The sequence below is a fragment of the Euprymna scolopes genome, chromosome 45 (genome assembly GCF_053919585.1).
Source record: "Euprymna scolopes isolate OS-2025 chromosome 45, ASM5391958v1, whole genome shotgun sequence".
Taxonomy (NCBI): domain Eukaryota; kingdom Metazoa; phylum Mollusca; class Cephalopoda; order Sepiida; family Sepiolidae; genus Euprymna; species Euprymna scolopes.
This window is the reverse complement of record NC_136526.1, coordinates 28,379,914-28,401,388: the sequence shown is the minus strand read 5'-3', so window position 1 is coordinate 28,401,388 and position 21,475 is coordinate 28,379,914. Positions and strand designations below refer to the sequence as shown.

At 27.2% G+C, this 21,475-nt stretch overlaps 1 long non-coding RNA gene across 1 annotated transcript; it reads left to right on the top strand.

Moving 5' to 3' along the window:
- The first annotated feature begins 242 nt into the window (after positions 1–242).
- Positions 243–7,199, top strand: LOC145269315 (uncharacterized). Its single transcript, XR_013864985.1, has 2 exons — positions 243–475; positions 4,657–7,199. It is a non-coding gene; the product is annotated as an uncharacterized LOC145269315 (long non-coding RNA).
- The last annotated feature ends 14,276 nt before the right edge of the window (positions 7,200–21,475 follow it).

Here is a 21,475-nt window from a genome sequence, read left to right as displayed (position 1 = left end):
TCAAAACTTACAATGGCAACGTTTAAAGACAAGAGCATCATAACGTTTATTAAAATTATTTATTTTTCAAATAACTTTTATTTGGAAATTTAAATAATTTTTATCAAGCTATCGATTATGCGTTAAAAAATTGAATATCATTGTTTGACATAAGATTTAATGTAAAACAACCACGTACAACCGTGAACACACGGATACATGTGAGGTGATTACTATAGTAATATAGATTATCTCCCTTGTTCACTTTATACTGAATTATCTCCCTGTTGGTTCCTTTATTTCTTTCATAACAAAAATATCTCTTGATAAAAATTTTCAATATTAAAATCTTAACTTTAACAAAAACTTAATCTCTTAACTTCATTTTTGTTGAAGTTATGCTTATTAGTCTCTCTTGTTAACGCTTCAACTTTCATGACTAAAAGAATTTCCTTTTGTTTTGCAGAGTAAACAAAGAGGATAGAAATGCATCAAGGTAAGTTCTATCACGACCGAAATTGTTTTCTTTGCCACGCATTTTATGATTGAATTTTCAGTTCAAGTTTTTTGTTTTCTTTTAAGTTCAGTACTTATCCAAAATACGAATCGTACCGATATAATAACATTATTTGTTTAAATCCCAATTTTTGGTAATGTTGCTTTGTTGCTATGGTTTGCGGGTTATATGAGAAAAATAAGGCATTCAAAATGTTATCTTAAACTTTATTACATAAGGATTCCTTTCGAGTAAAAATTTAATTTGTTTTACCCATATAAACTAGCCTAGAGAAATGCACGATTAAAATGTGTAAATATTTTTAGGTACGTGCAAAAATGGGCGGACAAAGATAGAGGGACTTAGTTTTGAAAGCCGAGTTAACATAATTTTTTTTGTAAGTTTCCGCCTACTTTTTGATTGTATTTGAAAGATTAGAGATTAAAGTTAATTTCCTAAAGGAAAAAATGTGTACACGTGAAAAAAAAAAAAAAAAAAAAAGTTATGAAAAATGCGTTCACGGCGAACTACCTAATTCAGCTAAATTTTGAAATTAAATAAATTCATTGTAAAAATCCTTTAAAAGATAAATATTAGTTTTCTGGGTCTACTTCAAAGATAATTAGTAAAGTCCTAAAATATCAATAAATAAAATAAAAAAGACACCTTGTTTGTGCAAAAAATAACAATTAGCCCTCAAAAAGCAAATAATTCTAATGTTCACCAAAAACGCAACAAATAAAGGTTTGTAAACACGATTACAAAATTACAGCCAATCGAAACGCTGTTTCAAAATGAAATCATGATAGTAAAAGGAAGTAGGGGTGTCAAATTTCTTTTTTTTTCTTTTTCCCCCCAGACGTGCATCCGTACATTCCTATTCTGAACGTTTGTATAAATTTTTATCATTTTTTTAATCTAATTATTTTTTATGTTCCTGTTTAATTTTTTTTTTAATTATTGTTTGAGATTATATAAAAATTATGTTACACCGAAAGTTTCACATTCCTGCGAGCAAGGAAATTGTTAAAATCTTGCATATAAAAATTATGTGAAATCTGTAATTTAAAAAAAAAAACAAAGTAGAAATATTTTTACTATTATAATTTTTTTGTGTGAAAATATTAAATAAACAATGCTTAATTCAATGATAATATCAGTAGTTCGGGAAATTAATTTTTCTCCAAGTTATATCGAATTCATTAGTACGGACTTTAGGGGCTTTTTTCATAGTTCCTGTAAAAATTATTATTTTTTTTATTATTGTTACAAATTACGATTCTTTATTTTTTTATAAAAAAAAGCAAAAATAAATTCTTGCGTTTTTTATTTACTACTGAAAACCATAACTTTAATAAAGGTATTTTTTGTTTCAACAAAATAATACATTTCCACTAAGATTTAAATAAAAATAATTTGTTCACTATATTTCGCGATCATTAATTTATAAATATTGATAATTTCATTAAAAATGCGTACTTTCCTGATTTTTGGTGAATTTTTAAGTAAAGGGAGGGGTCAAAATGTTTATATATTTTGAGCATCAGCATTCATTTTGCCCGTACCTAATATTTTAATGTGTAAGAATCAAGATGGCCGCCATATGCAATTTCGTAAGCATGAAGCAGCCTTGACCTTGCGATCAAAAAACAAACTCGAGTGGAACGGAAAGAAATGCAAGAAAAAAAAGCATGACGAATAATTTAAACAACTTTTAAACAATTTTTATTTTTATTTTTCCCCCCTATCATTTCGAATGACAAATAGGGAGAGGAACTCTATAAACTATTCCATACTTTCATTTAGCAATTTAATAAATAAAAGATATCGTAAAATAGAGGCCTGAATTTGGAATGGAACCTTCATCAGACACTTTCTTACCGGAAACTAATGAATGATTCAGAAAGAAAAACTGCAAAAAAATCATGTCTCATTTCAAAGAAGCACATAGATTAAATGGCCACCAGCAGCAGCAGCCGGCATTGTTTGTGATCAAGTGGACAGAATAAGTGTAGTAACCGTCATACTTGGTAAACAAGTAAAAAAAGTTTGTCATTTATCAGGGATTGAACCCAGAACGTTCTGCTTACAAGATAGAATTTTTTTGTGTGCAATGACAAGAATTTTCTTTTGCAAATGTGTAAATTCTCATTGAGAAGAAACTTTTAGAATTGGAATAAATGTATTTATTGCTTCTCTCAAATCTATTTTTATCTCGCATGCAGCAAATATACAAAATAGTCCTTTTATTTTCCTCTGTACATAAGCATTATATTACATATAACTAATAGGGAGAAAGGATTCATATTTTTCTTTTAATTTTTAGATATGGGTTCAATTTAATATTTATTAAACACAAGTGAAAATTCTATTCCAATATGAACAGCACCAAAATTACGGCAGATTCTTGAAAATATTCGATTTACAAAACACTTTTTATTAATAATGAATGATAAATTGTAAAATGAATGATAAATTGTAAAATGGTAGACTTTTACAATCGCATTGGATGTTAAACCATTTCGAACTTGTCAGCCATACCCTTAGATTTTGTTGTAACTTGCCACACATATTAACACTATCAAAACTATGAAATCCTGATAATTTGAAAATGTATCTCCAAACGTTTGCTGATTTCTATTTTGTGTAAATCATGCAAAATGTCTCTTGGGTCTTTACTTGAATAATTTCAGTTTAAAATAGCAGATGACCCTGAAAATTTACTCAGGTAGGTTTTTGGACTCAATGAATTAAAAAACTGCATCAGATTTGCTTAGAAATGAAGACTTCTACGTGATTTCATCATATTTAAGAATTATTCACATTTGCATAAAGATGGGACAAAAAAGTTCATGTCAATCTGGTTTTTTCATAGACACTGTGTAGCACCACTAAACCGAAAATAGTGTTGTTTACTCACACTTTCTTTTAACAGTTAAGTGTATTTTTTGACGGTTCAGTAATGTGTTGAAAGCACAAATTTCCAAGATTTCTTATCTTTCATGATGTCTATCATATTTGAGGATATGGTCTTAAAATCTTAAATTTCTTGACGATTTAACGTAGGATGACCTGTAAATTTCCATGATACAAAAAAATCAACTAAAATGCTTATATCATTTCAAGAGGAATTCAAATATTTACACTTTTAACTTTTTGTGTTTTTCAGTTCAATCCATCTCTCATGAAGTCCATGAATTAAGTTTATTTTTGTATGTGTTGTAACTTGATTATTTTTGTATGTGTTGTAACTTGATTATTTTTGTATGTGTTGTAACTTGATTATTTTTGTATGTGTTGTAACTTGATTATTTTTGTATGTGTTGTAACTTGATTATTTTTGTATGTGCTGTAACTTGATTGATTAAAAGATCAATATATAAAACAATAGTGTGTAGGTTTATGTGTAAAAAAAGAACTAAAATTTTTCATGTGAAAAAAGGTTTAAAAATATTAACCCCATGTTTTAACATGTTGCCAATTAAAAGAACATCAACTTGGACCCATTACCTTAAAAATTATTTCTATTCTTATCCAAGAACTTTTGATCTACAAGACCGTTGATGTCAGAAAATTATAAACGGTTTATAGTATGCCTTATATGGATTTGTATGAAGTTCTAAATTATCGTACACCTGTGATAGGTAAAAAATAAGTTTCTAACCTTAACCTACCATTGTCATTTTAGTTTTTAGTAATTGTTCTTAAAACAAAATTATATTATTAAGGTTGTAAATAAAATTGTTGTATATTTTATTCTCTATAGTTCACTTCTGGTCTCTATATATTGATAGAGGAATAATTCATACAAATTCAAATTTGGACAACGTCAGTTCAAGATTAAATAAATTGTTTAAAAATGTAATTTAAGACTACTTCTTAGTAAAATCTTGTTTAAATACAAATATTAAACCTGTGACATAAATACATATTGTTAAAAAAAAAAATTTAATTAATATTTTATATAATTTATGTCTGTTTTATGTGGTATCAACATTTTTAAACACATGTTTACATACAACTATAAATATTAAGAATGTGTTTTATCTTGTTGTATGCATACAAATGCATATTGCTAAATAAATAATATCGTTTTTATATTTTAGATAATTCAATAGTTCGTTATGTTTTAATCAGTATATCTATTAGTATTTTACATAATATATCTTATTTATTCACAGGAAAAGAAATAACTAAGGAAATTGAATGGATCATGCTTTCTAAAGATACAACTTTTCAATGTAAATTTTAAAAATGAATTCATTGCAAGAAACAAACATGCATAAAAACACTAAGAAGGAAGTTTATTTTTGCCAAGTGTGTGGCTCATCACTTACAACAAAAGCAGGTTTACAAAAACATATGCGAACTCACACTGGGGAGAAACCATATTCTTGTGAAGTTTGTGTGTCATCATTTGCAACAACAAGTCAGCTAAAAATACACATTCGAACTCACACTGGCGAGAAACCACATTCTTGTGAAATTTGTGGCAAATCATTTACAGTTTTGTATTCTTTAAACATACACAGACGATCTCATACTGGAGAGAAACCTTATTCATGTCAAGTGTGTGGTTCAGCATTCACAAACAATTCTGATTTGAATAAACACAAACGAATTCACACGGGAGAAAAACCTTATTCATGTGAAGTGTGTGGTTCATCATTCAAAGAAAAATATAATTTAAAGGTGCACATGCGGATTCATACTGGAGAGAAACCTTATTCTTGTCACGTGTGTTGTTCATCGTTCACAACCAATTCAGTTTTAAATAAACACATTCAAACACACACTGGAAAGAAAATTTATTCATGTAAAGTATGTGATTCTTCTTTTGCAGAAAAATCTTGCTTCAATATCCACATGCAAATTCACCGAGGAGCGAATACCGATGTTTGTCAAATATGTGGTTCATCATTTGCCAACAAATACAATTTAAAGAAACACTTGCAAATCCACTCTGGTGAGAAAGATTTTTCTTGTCAAGTGTGTGGCTCATCTTTCACGCAAAAAGGCAATTTAATGACGCACATGCGAACACACACTGGAGAGAAACCATATTCATGCAAACTTTGTTGCTCTTCGTTTACAACATCATCTCATTTAAAGATCCATATGCGATCGCACACTGGAGAGAGGCCTTATTCTTGTGTCATGTGCAACTCATCGTTTACAACTAATTCGGATTTAAATAAACACAGACGAATCCATACGGGTGAGAGACCTTATTCTTGCCATGTATGTGGCTTATCATTTACACAAAACTCTATTTTATTGACACACATGCGAACACACACTGGTGAGAAACCTTATTCTTGTGAAGTTTGCCATGCTTCATTTGCAGAAAACTCTAGTTTAAAATTGCACATACGAAATCACACTGGAGAGAAACTTACTTACTGTAGATAGTCCACCTGCAGAGGAAGCCCTGGAAAACTAATGGAGGCCTCTATTTGAAACAGAAGGCAAATATAATCAAGAGGCCCAGTGGATTGAAGATATTATTAGGCTCAATGAAAGCAAGCCTAAGATGCCAGAACTAGTCATAACTCCTGGTATGATAACAAGAAAACTGGCACAATTATCCAACCACAAAGCACCTGGCATCAACAATGTCCAAAACTTTGGGCTGAAGCAATTGACTGCACTCCACCACCACTACAGTGATTGCTTCAGCAGGATGCTAGGAGATGAAGAAGCAGCACCACCCTGGCTGACAGAGGGGGCCACTAGCCTCATACCCAAGACCAAGGAGACACAACGGCCAAATAAATACAGGCCAATATGCTGCCTTACAACTACCTACAAGCTTTTCACTGGTCTGATAGCCGAAGGTATATATGACCATCTATCTTCTGGGACCTACCTTGAAAAAGAGCAGACAGGGTGCAGAAGAAAATGCCTCCGTACCAAAGACCAGCTATTAATCAACAAGACCGTCCTAGAAGACTGTAGGAAGAGACACAAAAACCTGAGCATGGCATGGATTGATTACCAGAAGGCATTTGACAGCGTGCCACACTCATGGCTACTTCGGTGCCTTGAGTTATACAAAGTCCACCCGGTAATTAGACAAACACTGGCTGCTCACTTTCAGATGTGGAAAACTACAATATCATTAGATCACAATGGAGGAAAAACCATCATCCCTGAAGTAAAAATAAAGAGGGGAATATTCCAAGGTGACAGCTTATCTCACTTACTCTTCTGTATGGCAATAGACCCACTAAGCAAGCTCCTGAATAAAAATCAAAATGTTTATACACTTAATGAAATACAAGAACAAACGAAATACCTTAGCATAGAATAGAACGATTTAATTCAGCATGCCAAGACAAAGATGCACGTTGTTTCAGGAAAATTTGTAAAGCAAAAACAAGCTGGCTAGCTATGTTTGTAATAACCTTGGCATGATTGACTGCCCATAAAAAACATTAACATATGAGACACTAAAATGAGTGAATAAGAAATACAGAGAAACAATGGTTGTGTTTGCCCCAAAGACCAGGATGTATGGGTCTCTCAGAAATTGCCGATACACATCAGGCAAAAATTGTAAGCATATCTGATTCGAACTTGGCACACACACACACAGATTAACCATTACCACACATACTGAAAAACAGTGAAAACAGGCTGTGACTTTTCAGATAAGCGAATTTCATAAGAAAATTAAATAACAATTTGGATCTTTTTTATTGTAGTTAACAGAAGAAGAAAATAAGAGTAAAAATCTATACAACAAATAAATATTATCAAAGTCAAGATAAGTTACCTAGCTGGATGAGTGTATTTGTATTTAACTTAGTTTAAAACATGTTATCAGTATACTCCACTAAAACAAACAAAAAAAAAGGTCTCATAAACATTGCACGAAGGGTGTTTTACTAACTCATGGTATGAGTGAACTAATTGCATTTTACTATGAGAATTTGGGACGCTAAAGCTAATGCAACTCCGAGAAAAGAAAAGTTGTTTTAGGTAAAATAAAACATGTCGCAATTTTCTTTAATAAAAATAAAAATTCCTCTGCAGCTAACATCAGCAGTTTTTTCTTTTTTGTAACTTTTGAAGAATACAATGTTGTGTTGTCAAAGGAATAAACTTTGTTACATAACAAAGTCGTTGTAACTTTCTTTTTTAAATGTTTTCGTCCATGCTTGAGTAAAAAGTGTTGTTGAATAAAAATTACAATTAGTTTACAACTATAGTCACGTGTTCTTTTTCGTTGGTTTATAAAAATTAAAGCAAATTTTGATAAAAGCGATATTTGGAAAAATGTAGTCCATCTTTCCTTTTCTTTTCTGAATTTCATTCTTTGGGTTCTAATGATTTCGTTTTAATGTTATCAAGAATTAGTTGAGTGTTCCTTTTGAAAGAAATGGGGGAACTTTTTTTTATACTTGATTAGTTTTTTATTGAGGGAGTTCCAAAAACATAAACAGGATATTAGAGACTCTCCAGTGTCTGGAGACTTTCATATTGACTGGATGAAATTTTTACCTGTTGACAAATTTGCCGAGTATATTCATGTCAAGTGGGCACCAGAGCAACAAGTTTATAAGGGCACCTCTAGGTGTGTCAGAAATTTCGTGAAAAATATTGAATAATTCCACCCCGCCTTTCCAAGCTTATAACTCATAGAAAAATTTAATTCAAGCCCTAATTATTTTTTCAATTAAAGGAGCAAGGGGCATGGTTTCATTAAAAAAAAAATAAATCAAACAACGTGTTTTTTTTTAAAAAAAGGTTTTAAACTTTGAACTTTACAGGTAAATTTCTAAAAAAACACTACTTTTTTGTTTTAAATTTGAATATATTATTTATTGACCTTTCCTCTTCAATTTGTGATATATAACACTTTGGTGAGTAAATTAATTATTTACGTTTTAATAGACATTTCAAAATGGGAGGCGTGAATTATTCGACCCCCTGTCTTTCCAAGCTTATAACTACTCGAAAAATCTAATTCAAGCCCTAATATTTTTCACTTAAAGGAACAAGGAGCAAGGTTTTATTAAAAAAACAAAACAAAAGAAAAAACAAACACTGTGGTTTAAAAAAAGGTTTTAAACTTCGAACTTTACAGGTAAATTTATAGAAAACACTACTTTTTGTTTTAAATTTGAATATATTATTTATTGACCTTTTCTCCTCAATATGTGATATATAAAACTTTGTTGAGTAAATAAATTATTTACTTTTTAATAGACACTTGAAAATGGGGGGCGTGAATTAAAAAAAACGTTTGTCTAAAATATGATATTCCATTTATTGGAAAGAGCATAAAATTTCACATTGACCCTGAAAATAACGTAAAAATAGAATCAATAGAAAATTTTTGATAGATTTTTAAAGTTTAAAAATTAAAAAATATTGAGTTCGTAAAATTCATTAGTGTTTTTTAAAAAATAAAAACATATTTCTATTACGTTTAAAACAACTTTAATAGTTTATTTTGGAAGTATAATCCATAAAGAAAATAAACAACCCACCTTTAAAAGAGAAATTACGAGATTTTTATATTTTATTCGCAGTTTCGTGTTAGGGGTGTCAAAAATTCCTACGAAAATTCTGATACACCTAGGTCGCCTCCAACTGATTAACTTGTAAAACAAGCACCTCGTGCCACATTATATTATTATGTCACATTATATTATTATGTCTCATTTTATTATTATGTCTCATTATATTATTATGCCACATTATATTATTATGTCACATAATATTATTATGCCACATTATATTATCATGCAACATGATATTATTATGCCACATTATATTATTATGCCACATTATATTATTATGCTTCATTATATTATTATGTCACATTATACTATTATGCCTCATTATATTATTATGTCACATTATATTATTATGTCACATTCTATTATTATGTCACATTATATTATTATGCCTCTATTATATTATTATGCCTCATTATATTATTATGTCACATTATATTATTATGCCTCATTATATTATTATGCCTCATTATATTATTATGCCACATTATATTATTATGCCTCATAATATTATTATGCCACATTATATTATTATGCTTCATTATATTATGATGCCGCATTATATTATTATGTCACATTATATTATTATGCCTCATTATATTATTATGTCACATTATATTATTATGCCTCATTATATTATTATGCCACATTATATTATTATGCCGCATTATATTATTATGCCTCATTATATTATTATGCCTAATTATATTATTATGCCTAATTATATTATTATGCCACATTATATTATTATGCCTCATTATATTATTATGCCTCATTATATTATGATGCCACATTATATTATTATGCCTCATTATATTATTATGTCACATTATATTATTATGCCGCATTATATTATTATGCCTCATTATATTATTATGTCACATTATATTATTATGCCGCATTATATTATTATGCCTCATTATATTATTATGCCGCATTATATTATTATGCCACATTATATTATTATGCCACATTATATTATTATGCCGCATTATATTATTATGCCTCATTATATTATTATGCCACATTATATTATTATGCCTCATTATATTATTATGTCACATTATATTATTATGCCGCATTATATTATTATGCCTCATTATATTATTATGCCTCATTATATTATTATGCCTAATTATATTATTATGCCACATTATATTATTAGCCTAATTATATTATTATGCCACATTATATTATTATGCCTCATTATATTATTATGCCTCATTATATTATGATGCCACATTATATTATTATGCCTCATTATATTATTATGTCACATTATATTATTATGTCACATTATATTATTATGCCTCATTATATTATTATGCCTCATTATATTATTATGCCTCATTATATTATTATGCCTCATTATATTATTATGCCACATTATATTATTATGCCACATTATATTATTATGCCACATTATATTATTATGCCTCATTATATTATTATGCCACATTATATTATTATGCCACATTATATTATGATGCCACATTATATTATTATGCCTCATTATATTATTATGCCACATTATATTATTATGCCACATTATATTATGATGCCACATTATATTATTATGCCTCATTATATTATTATGTCACATTATATTATTATGCCACATTATATTATTATGCCTCATTATATTATGATGCCTCATTATATTATTATGCCTCATTATATTATTATGCCGCATTATATTATTATGCCACATTATATTATTATGCCACATTATATTATTATGCCGCATTATATTATTATGCCTCATTATATTATTATGCCACATTATATTATTATGCCTCATTATATTATTATGCCACATTATATTATTATGCCACATTATATTATTATGTCACATTATATTATTATGCCGCATTATATTATTATGCCTCATTATATTATTATGCCACATTATATTATTATGCCACATTATATTATTATGCCACATTATATTATTATGCCGCATTATATTATTATGCCACATTATATTATTATGCCACATTATATTATTATGCCACATTATATTATTATGCCACATTATATTATTATGCCACATTATATTATTATGCCTCATTATATTATTATGCCACATTATATTATTATGCCTCATTATATTATTATGCCTCATTATATTATTATGCCACATTATATTATTATGCCACATTATATTATTATGCCTCATTATATTATTATGCCACATTATATTATTATGCCACATTATATTATTATGCCTCATTATATTATTATGCCACATTATATTATTATGCCACATTATATTATTATGCCGCATTATATTATTATGCCTCATTATATTATTATGCCACATTATATTATTATGCCACATTATATTATTATGCCACATTATATTATTATGCCGCATTATATTATTATGCCACATTATATTATTATGCCGCATTATATTATTATGCCACATTATATTATTATGCCACATTATATTATTATGCCACATTATATTATTATGCCACATTATATTATTATGCCTCATTATATTATTATGCCACATTATATTATTATGCCACATTATATTATTATGCCTCATTATATTATTATGCCACATTATATTATTATGCCACATTATATTATTATGCCGCATTATATTATTATGCCTCATTATATTATTATGCCACATTATATTATTATGCCGCATTATATTATTATGCCACATTATATTATTATGCCACATTATATTATTATGCCACATTATATTATTATGCCTCATTATATTATTATGCCTCATTATATTATTATGCCACATTATATTATTATGCCTCATTATATTATGATGCCACATTATATTATTATGCCTCATTATATTATGATGCCACATTATATTATTATGCCTCATTATATTATGATGCCGCATTATATTATGATGCCTCATTATATTATTATGCCTCATTATATTATGATGCCACATTATATTATGGCTCATGATATTATTAGCCTAATTATATTATTATGCCACATTATATTATTATGCCACATTATATTATTATGCCGCATTATATTATGATGCCGCATTATATTATGATGCCTCATTATATTATTATGTCACATTATATTATTATGCCTCATTATATTATTATGCCACATTATATTATTATGTCACATTATATTATTATGCCACATCATATTATTATGCCACATTATATTATTATGCCTCATTATATTATTATGCCACATTATATTATGGCTCATGATATTATTAGCCTAATTATATTATTATGTCACATTATATTATTATGTCACATTATATTATTATGTCACATTATATTATGATGCCTCATTATATTATTATGCCACATTATATTATTATGTCACATTATATTATTATGCCACATCATATTATGATGCCACATTATATTATTATGCCTCATTATATTATTATGCCTCATTATATTATTATGTCACATTATATTATGATGCCACATTATATTATGGCTCATGATATTATTAGCCTAATTATATTATTATGCCACATTATATTATTATGCCACATTATATTATTATGCCACATTATATTATTATGTCACATTATATTATTATGCCACATCATATTATGATGCCACATTATATTATGATGCCACATTATATTATTATGCCTCATTATATTATTATGTCACATTATATTATTATGCCACATCATATTATTATGCCACATTATATTATTATGCCTCATTATATTATTATGCCTCATTATATTATTATGCCTCATTATATTATGGCTCATGATATTATTAGCCTAATTATATTATTATGCCACATTATATTATTATGCCACATTATATTATTATGTCACATTATATTATTATGCCTCATTATATTATTATGCCACATTATATTATGGCTCATGATATTATTAGCCTAATTATATTATTATGCCACATTATATTATTATGCCACATTATATTATTATGTCACATTATATTATTATGTCAAATTATATAATTATCCCTCATTATATTATTATGCCTCATTATATTATCATTCCACGTTATATTATTATGCCTCGTTATATTATGATGCCACATTATATTATTATGCCTCCTTATATTATTATGTGACGGTATATTATTATGCCACATTATATTATTATTATGCCTCATTATATTATTATGCGGTGGTATATTATTATGCCACATTATATTATTATTCCTCCTTATATTATTATGCAATGGTATATTATTATGTCACATTATATCATTATGCCACGTTATATCATTATGCCTCATTATTTTATTATGCCACATTATATTATTATGCCACATTATATCATTATGCCACGTTATATCATTATGCCTCATTATATTATTATGCCACATTATATCATTATGCCACATTATATTATTATGCCACGTTATATCATTATGCCACGTTATATCATTATGCCTCATTATATTATTATGCCACATTATATCATTATGCCACGTTATATCATTATGCCTCATTATATTATTATGCCACATTATATCATTATGCCACATTATATTATTATGCCACATTATATCATTATGCCACGTTATATCATTATGCCTCATTATATTATTATGCCACATTATATCATTATGCCACGTTATATCATTATGCCACGTTATATCATTATGCCTCATTATATTATTATGCCACATTATATCATTATGCCACATTATATTATTATGCCACATTATATTATTATGCCACATTATTGCTAAAAGACAGGATAGTGAGGGACCTATTAGATTCTTGTTTTGTACCTCATCTAAAAGAGGGAAAATTACTGGATAGTGTAGTATGCGTGGTTCAACACGTGATAATGTTTTAGTGAAGATTCTTTCCATCGGAAGCTTGATTGCACTAAATATGGCCAGAGAGTCGAGTTGCTTCTGATATCATATGGATTACATATTGTTTGAAGATTTTAGACAGGTCTTTCATGTCTGGTATATAAATTGTGTTGAGTTTTTAGGTGGTTTAGTCCAGATATTTTTGGGAACCATTGTTGATTATTTCCATGAGCTGAATTTTTGATTTATGATGGCGATTTGCTTATGATTGGAGTGATTATGTTTACCAAAAAATGAGCTAAATGCATTACATGCTGAATCTCAGGTGCTGACAATTGGCCTTCATGAAATACCGCTTTTTATTGTAATAATCGCCATTCAACACGTGATGTTGTAATGACGTTGTGATAATAAGGAACTACAGAAGACTCGTTTTGACTTCATTATTTTTTCGAGCTTTTCTGTTGCCGTCAAATATATTTTAAGGTCTTATTTAAATTTCTTCCATTCTTCAGAAAGATTTTCTGAGGAAAAATTTGGTGGAGGCGATGGAATGAAATAAGATTCTATTTATTTTCCGACACCATGTAATATTATATGTCGTTCAACATGTGGTAATGTGACGACGTTGTGATAAACAAGGTTTTTATCTTTCTGAGTAATGTGGAGATGAACTAAATTATTATACCGTTGGAAGATGAGATTACTTGTTCTTGGAAGAAAGAAGAAATCATGATGTCTTTACAACAGGTAAAACGAAGAAGATAGACATTAGAGGATGTTTATATAAGTTTATTATAAGAACGCCATTATCGGAAGACCTGATTCCAAACTAGCCAGAAATCTCCAAAATAGAAAGTCCACAGTAACTGTCCTTCATATATTTAGCAGATGGTGTACAAGCCCATATGTGACAATAATCCTTCCATGGGCAAAGGGTAGCTTTTTAAAGATATACAATACTTTTCTAGCACACTAGATGGAATCCTCTGTTCTTTGCAACAGTCTCGGCAATGTCTTCTATGAGTTTCTATCAATGTTATCTATATATGCTACTATTGTAGCCGCGATGCCTTCACCTCGAGACTATTCAAACAGAATACTAGCGTGTTGCCCCAACTGTAAAACCCAGTTGAATGCACATGCAATTGTATAAAGGTTACCTCAGCTGTGCACCCATCACTTTCTCCACCTACACAAATTCGGTAGACTTATAAGCGAAACTTCACCTGTTCACACGGATGTCTTAAGAAGCATCTTACGTCACACAGATGTTAGTCTTTTCATCCAATCGGATTACGAAGAGAACAAATTTAAAAAATATTTTTTCTGAAGGCCTCCATGGAGCCGCTTGAAATGTATAAAAAGGGCATTTTTGCGCCCAAACGGATCAGTCGACCCATAACAAGCATGCTGAAAACATCAATGTCGATCTCCGACCTCGGAATGTTAAACATGCTTACGCCCGACAATTAATTCTTCCACATGGAGATGGACTTGTTACCCTAGTGGACTTTTTATCCTTTTCTATTTCTCCCCTAAAGTAAGCGAGGAACTTTTATAATGTTTAATTCTTCCTTAAAAAAAGGTTGGTTATTTCTAACCGAGAACTTTTACTTTTCTCTTTTAAAACATTTATCTCAGTCGCAGGAAGAGACTTTCAATTAAGACGAAACTTTATCTTCTCTTTTCATTCATTTACAATCTTTTAAAAAATAAATCTTTTCATTCATTTACAATTTTTAAAAAATAAATTTTTTCATTCATTTACAATTTTTAAAAAATAAATCTTTTCATTCATTTACAATTTTTAAAAAATAATTTTTTACATTCATTTACAATCTTTTAAAAAATAAATCTTTTCATTCATTTACAATTTTTTAAAAATAAATCTTTTCATTCATTTACAATCTTTTAAAAAATAAATCTTTTCATTCATTTACAATCTTTTAAAAAATAAATCTTTTCATTCATTTACAATCTTTTAAAAAATAAATCTTTTCATGCTTTTACAATCTTTTAAAAAATAAATCTTTTCATTCATTTACAATCTTTTAAAAAATAAATCTTTTCATTCATTTACAATCTTTTAAAAAATAAATCTTTTCATTCATTTACAATCTTTAAAAAAATAAATCTTTTCATGCATTTACAATCTTTTAAAAAATAAATCTTTTCATGCATTTACAATCTTTTAAAAAATAAATTTTTTCATTCATTTAACTCTTTTAAAAAATAAATCTTTTCATTCATTTACAATCTTTTAAAAAATAAATCTTTTCATTCATTTACAATCTTTTAAAAAATAAATCTTTTCATGCATTTACAATCTTTTAAAAAATAAATCTTTTCATTCATTTACAATCTTTTAAAAAATAAATCTTTTCATGCATTTACAATCTTTTAAAAAATAAATCTTTTCATTCATTTAACTCTTTTAAAAAATAAATCTTTTCATTCATTTAAAATCTTTTAAAAAATAAATCTTTTCATGCATTTAACTCTTTTTAAAAATAAATCTTTTCATTCATTTACAATTTTTAAAAAATAAATCTTTTCATTCATTTACAATCTTTTAAAAAATAAATCTTTTCATTTATTTACAATTTTTAAAAAATAAATCTGTTCATTCATTTAACTCTTTTTAAAAATAAATCTTTTCATTCATTTACAATTATTAAAAAATAAATCTTTTCATGCATTTACAATCTTTTAAAAAATAAATCTGTTAATTCATTTAACTCTTTTAAAAAATAAATCTTTTCATTCATTTACAATCTTTTAAAAATAAATCTTTTCATGCATTTACAATCTTTTAAAAAAAAAATCTTTCATTCATTTACAATTTTTAAAAAATAAATCTTTTCATTCATTTACAATCTTTAAAAAAATAAATCTTTTCATGCATTTACAATCTTTTAAAAAATAAATCTTTCATTCATTTACAATCTTTTAAAAAATAAATCTTTTCATTAATTTACAATCTTTTAAAAAATAAATCTTTTCATTCATTTACAATCTTTTAAAAAATAAATCTTTTCATTCATTTACAATCTTTTAAAAAATAAATCTTTTCATTTATTTACAATTTTTAAAAAATAAATCTGTTCATTCATTTAACTCTTTTAAAAAATAAATCTTTTCATTCATTTACAATTTTTAAAAAATAAATCTTTTCATGCATTTACAATCTTTTAAAAAATAAATCTGTTCATTCATTTAACTCTTTTAAAAAATAAATCTTTTCATTCATTTACAATCTTTTAAAAATAAATCTTTTCATGCATTTACAATCTTTTAAAAAATAAATCTTTCATTCATTTACAATTTTTAAAAAATAAATCTTTTCATTCATTTACAATCTTTAAAAAAATAAATCTTTTCATGCATTTACAATCTTTTAAAAAATAAATCTTTCATTCATTTACAATCTATTAAAAAATAAATCTTTTCATTAATTTACAATCTTTTAAAAAATAAATCTTTTCATTCATTTACAATCTTTTAAAAAATAAATCTTTTCATTCATTTACAATCTTTTAAAAAATAAATCTTTTCATTCATTTAAAATCTTTTAAAAAATAAATCTTTTCATTCATTTAAAATCTTTTAAAAAATAAATCTTTTCATGCATTTACAATCTTTTAAAAAATAAATCTTTTCATGCATTTACAATCTTTTAAAAAATAAATCTTTTCATTCATTTCTTTTGAAAATAAATTTTTTCATTCATTTAAAATCTTTTAAAAAATAAATCTTTTCATTCATTTACAATCTTTTAAAAAATAAATCTTTTCATTTTTTTACAATCTTTTAAAAAATAAATCTTTTCATTCATTTAACTCTTTTAAAAAATAAATCATTTCATTCATTTACAATTTTTTAAAAAATAACTCTTTTCATTCATTTACAATCTTTTAAAAAATAAATCTTTTCATTCATTTACAATCTTTTAAAAAATAAATCTTTTCATTCATTTACAATTTTTAAAAAATAAATCATTTCATTCATTTACAATTTTTTAAAAAATAAATCTTTTCATTCATTTACAATCTTTTAAAAAATAAATCATTTCATTCATTTACAATCTTTTAAAAAATAAATCTTTTCATTCATTTACAATCTTTTAAAAAATAAATCATTTCATTCATTTACAATTTTTTTAAAAATAAATCTTTTCATTCATTTACAATCTTTTAAAAAATAAATTTTTTCATTCATTTACAATTTTTAAAAAATAAATCTGTTCATTCATTTAACTCTTTTAAAAAATAAATCTTTTCATTCATTTACAATCTTTTAAAAATAAATCTTTTCATGCATTTACAATCTTTTAAAAAATAAATCTTTTCATTCATTTACAATCTTTTAAAAAATAAATCTTTTCATTCATTTAACTCTTTTAAAAAATAAATCTTTTCATTCATTTACAATTTTTTAAAAAATAAATCTTTTCATTCATTTACAATCTTTTAAAAAATAAATCTTTTCATTCATTTACAATCTTTTAAAAAATAAATCTTTTCATTCATTTACAATCTTTTAAAAAATAAATCTTTTCATTCATTTACAATTTTTAAAAAATAAATCTTTTCATGCATTTACAATCTTTTAAAAATAAATCTTTTCATGCATTTACAATCTTTTAAAAAATAAATCTTTCATTCATTTACAATCTTTTAAAAAATAAATCTTTTCATTTATTTACAATCTTTTAAAAAATAAATCTTTTCATGCATTTACAATCTTTTAAAAAATAAATCTTTCATTCATTTACAATCTTTTAAAAAATAAATCTTTTCATTTATTTACAATCTTTTAAAAAATAAATCTTTTCATTCATTTACAATTTTTAAAAAATAAATCTTTTCATTCATTTACAATCTTTTAAAAAATAAATCTTTTCATTCATTTACAATCTTTTAAAAAATAAATCTTTTCATTTATTTACAATTTTTAAAAAATAAATCTTTTCATTCATTTAACTCTTTTAAAAAATAAATCTTTTCATTCATTTACAATCTTTTAAAAAATAAATCTTTTCATTCATTTACAATCTTTTAAAAAATAAATTTTTTCATTCATTTAAAATCTTTTAAAAAATAAATCTTTTCATTTATTTACAATCTTTTAAAAAATAAATCTTTTCATTCATTTACAGTTTTTAAAAAATAAATCTTTTCATGCATTTAAAATCTTTTAAAAAATAAATCTTTTCATGCATTTAAAATCTTTTAAAAAATAAATCTTTTCATTCATTTACAATCTTTTAAAAAATAAATCTTTTCATTTATTTAAAATCTTTTAAAAAATAAATTTTGTATTTAATTTATCCATTCGTCTCAGTCATCTTTGCTTGATTGTTAAACTCTATTTTTACACTTAATTTTTATTATTATTTTGAATTTTTGGGACCATTAGTCCCGCAACAAGTGGTTGACCCGACGTGAGTTGTTCAGTCAATCATAATGGCTAGCAACAATGTTAATCATGATCCATCCATCAGCGTCGCTGTGCCCCTGATGCACTTACTGACGTTCAGTAAATGTGACCCATGCATTACTTCCTGTCATGAATTACGACGTGACCAGACACTTTAAAAACAAAAAGAAACACGAGCATGACCGATTTTTCTTTTCCAAGCATCAAATAAATAACGTCGATAAATCAACCACGCGTATTCACAGACTTTCTTATGAAATAACGACACTGGTCTCTCAAAATTACTTATTTTTTCCGAATAATCGCTCAAAAAACGAAGATTAAACAACTCGATTTTCTACGAATCGAACCCCGATTAGCACCTAATCTACGAATCTACGAATCGAACCCCGATTAGCGCCAAAAATTACCGGTCATGTAGTTAACACATTGGACACACCACCAACTGACAGATTTCAATGTACATTGCCAGTGGTCATGTAGTTAACACATTGGACAAACCGCCAACTGACAGATTTCAATGTACATTGCCAGTGGTCATGTAGTTAACACATTGGACAAACCGCCAACTGACAGATTTCTACATACATTGCCAGTGGTCATTCAATATTTCAGAACGAAGGCATCATCACTTGCACCTCGGATTCGTAAACAATCCCGATACGTTTTCACGCATGCATAAGCATGACTACATCGCTTTTCTCCCACAATGCCACTTAACCACACGCATGCATACATGATGCTATTCAAGCGGTTTATACCGCTAATCTCTAACAGATCGCAGCCGAACCAAGGAACGACGATGAATTATTACCGACATCTCTCAACATGAACCGACACCGAGTTCTTGACTTCATACAAGTGGCAAAAAGTCAAACTCTGTAAACTTTTCAAACTTCCGACTTAATTCAAGAAATCCGAACTCTCATGGATTTGCAATAACAACCGATATCGAACTCACACCAGTTTGAGTTAGCTGCGACACGCACATTAAACGCATATTAAACAACAACTGGACGTTATGGAAGAAGTTACCTGTTCAAAAACGAGTTAGCTGCTCTACGCACACTGAACAAATCCACGACTGGTCGTGCATTGATTTCAACCGACGGTGTTTTCTGCCACCTTTAGTGCTGCATTTTTCATAAGTTTGATCTCGTCTTCCATCTAATATGTGATCATCCAAGAAACCAGTGACCTTAGTTGGGTAACCGATGTATTATTTTTTTTCTTTTCAGGTTTCTTTCATTTTCTCGGTCAGCATTTACTTACTGTTTTGCTCTATTTTTCAAACTTTAATTCGTAGTAGCAAACAGTAATACCTTTTGTTCATGGACAGACTTTTAAACCTCCCATTTTTTAATTTTATTTATTTTGCTAAAATTGATTGAGATATGGCTGATTCTGTTTGTACTTTGTCATGGCTGGAGTGTCATTTTCAGAGACAGGAAGGTTGAAAGTATTGTTTGCCTCTTCCACGTGGGGTAAAAAGGAGTTGAGAGGCTCTTATAATCCTGGGTGCCGGCCTGCCAGCATTTTTCTTCATATTTTACATAAAATTTTTTCATGGTCAACAACTTTTTATTATTAAAAGCTGCCCTTTAGTAATAAAGGTGTGCCTCCATCTGCTACATGGATGGTTTAAGGAGACAACACACCAGGTTTTGAATGGTTGGTCAGTGTTTACTTCTAATGAAAGTAAACATTATACGGCACAATCACTTTGACACACCGGTTCTCACCAGATCACTGAAGTTAAACAATGTTGAGCCTGGCCAAAACCAGATGGGTGATCATTTGGAAAGGTAAGGCGCTGTATGTACTGTGAGGTAAAATACCAGATTGAGAAATTGGTGCAGTCAATCCTTCTCTCAATGGTAGATGGGACTCTCTTAAGCCATGGTATGCACCCCATCTAGTGATGGAGTCATGATAAAAAAATGTAAAACATAAATATAATAAAAAAAATATAAAAAATATAATAAAAAAATAATATAATACCTAATGTGAACCGCAGTAGCAATATAACTCATCTGAGAAAAATCTAATTGGGTGGATCACGTGTAATAAGTAATAATAAACATATTCATAAGATTTTGATTAAACATTTGAAAGAGAAGAGGAGCTATTAAAGAAAAAGTGATGTATATCAAAATAAAATTCGAATTATTTATCTGTGAAAAGAAATTTCCATTCAATCAACCAATAAGGGTTTTATCACTCAATGAGGAACCGCTCACTGGACTTTA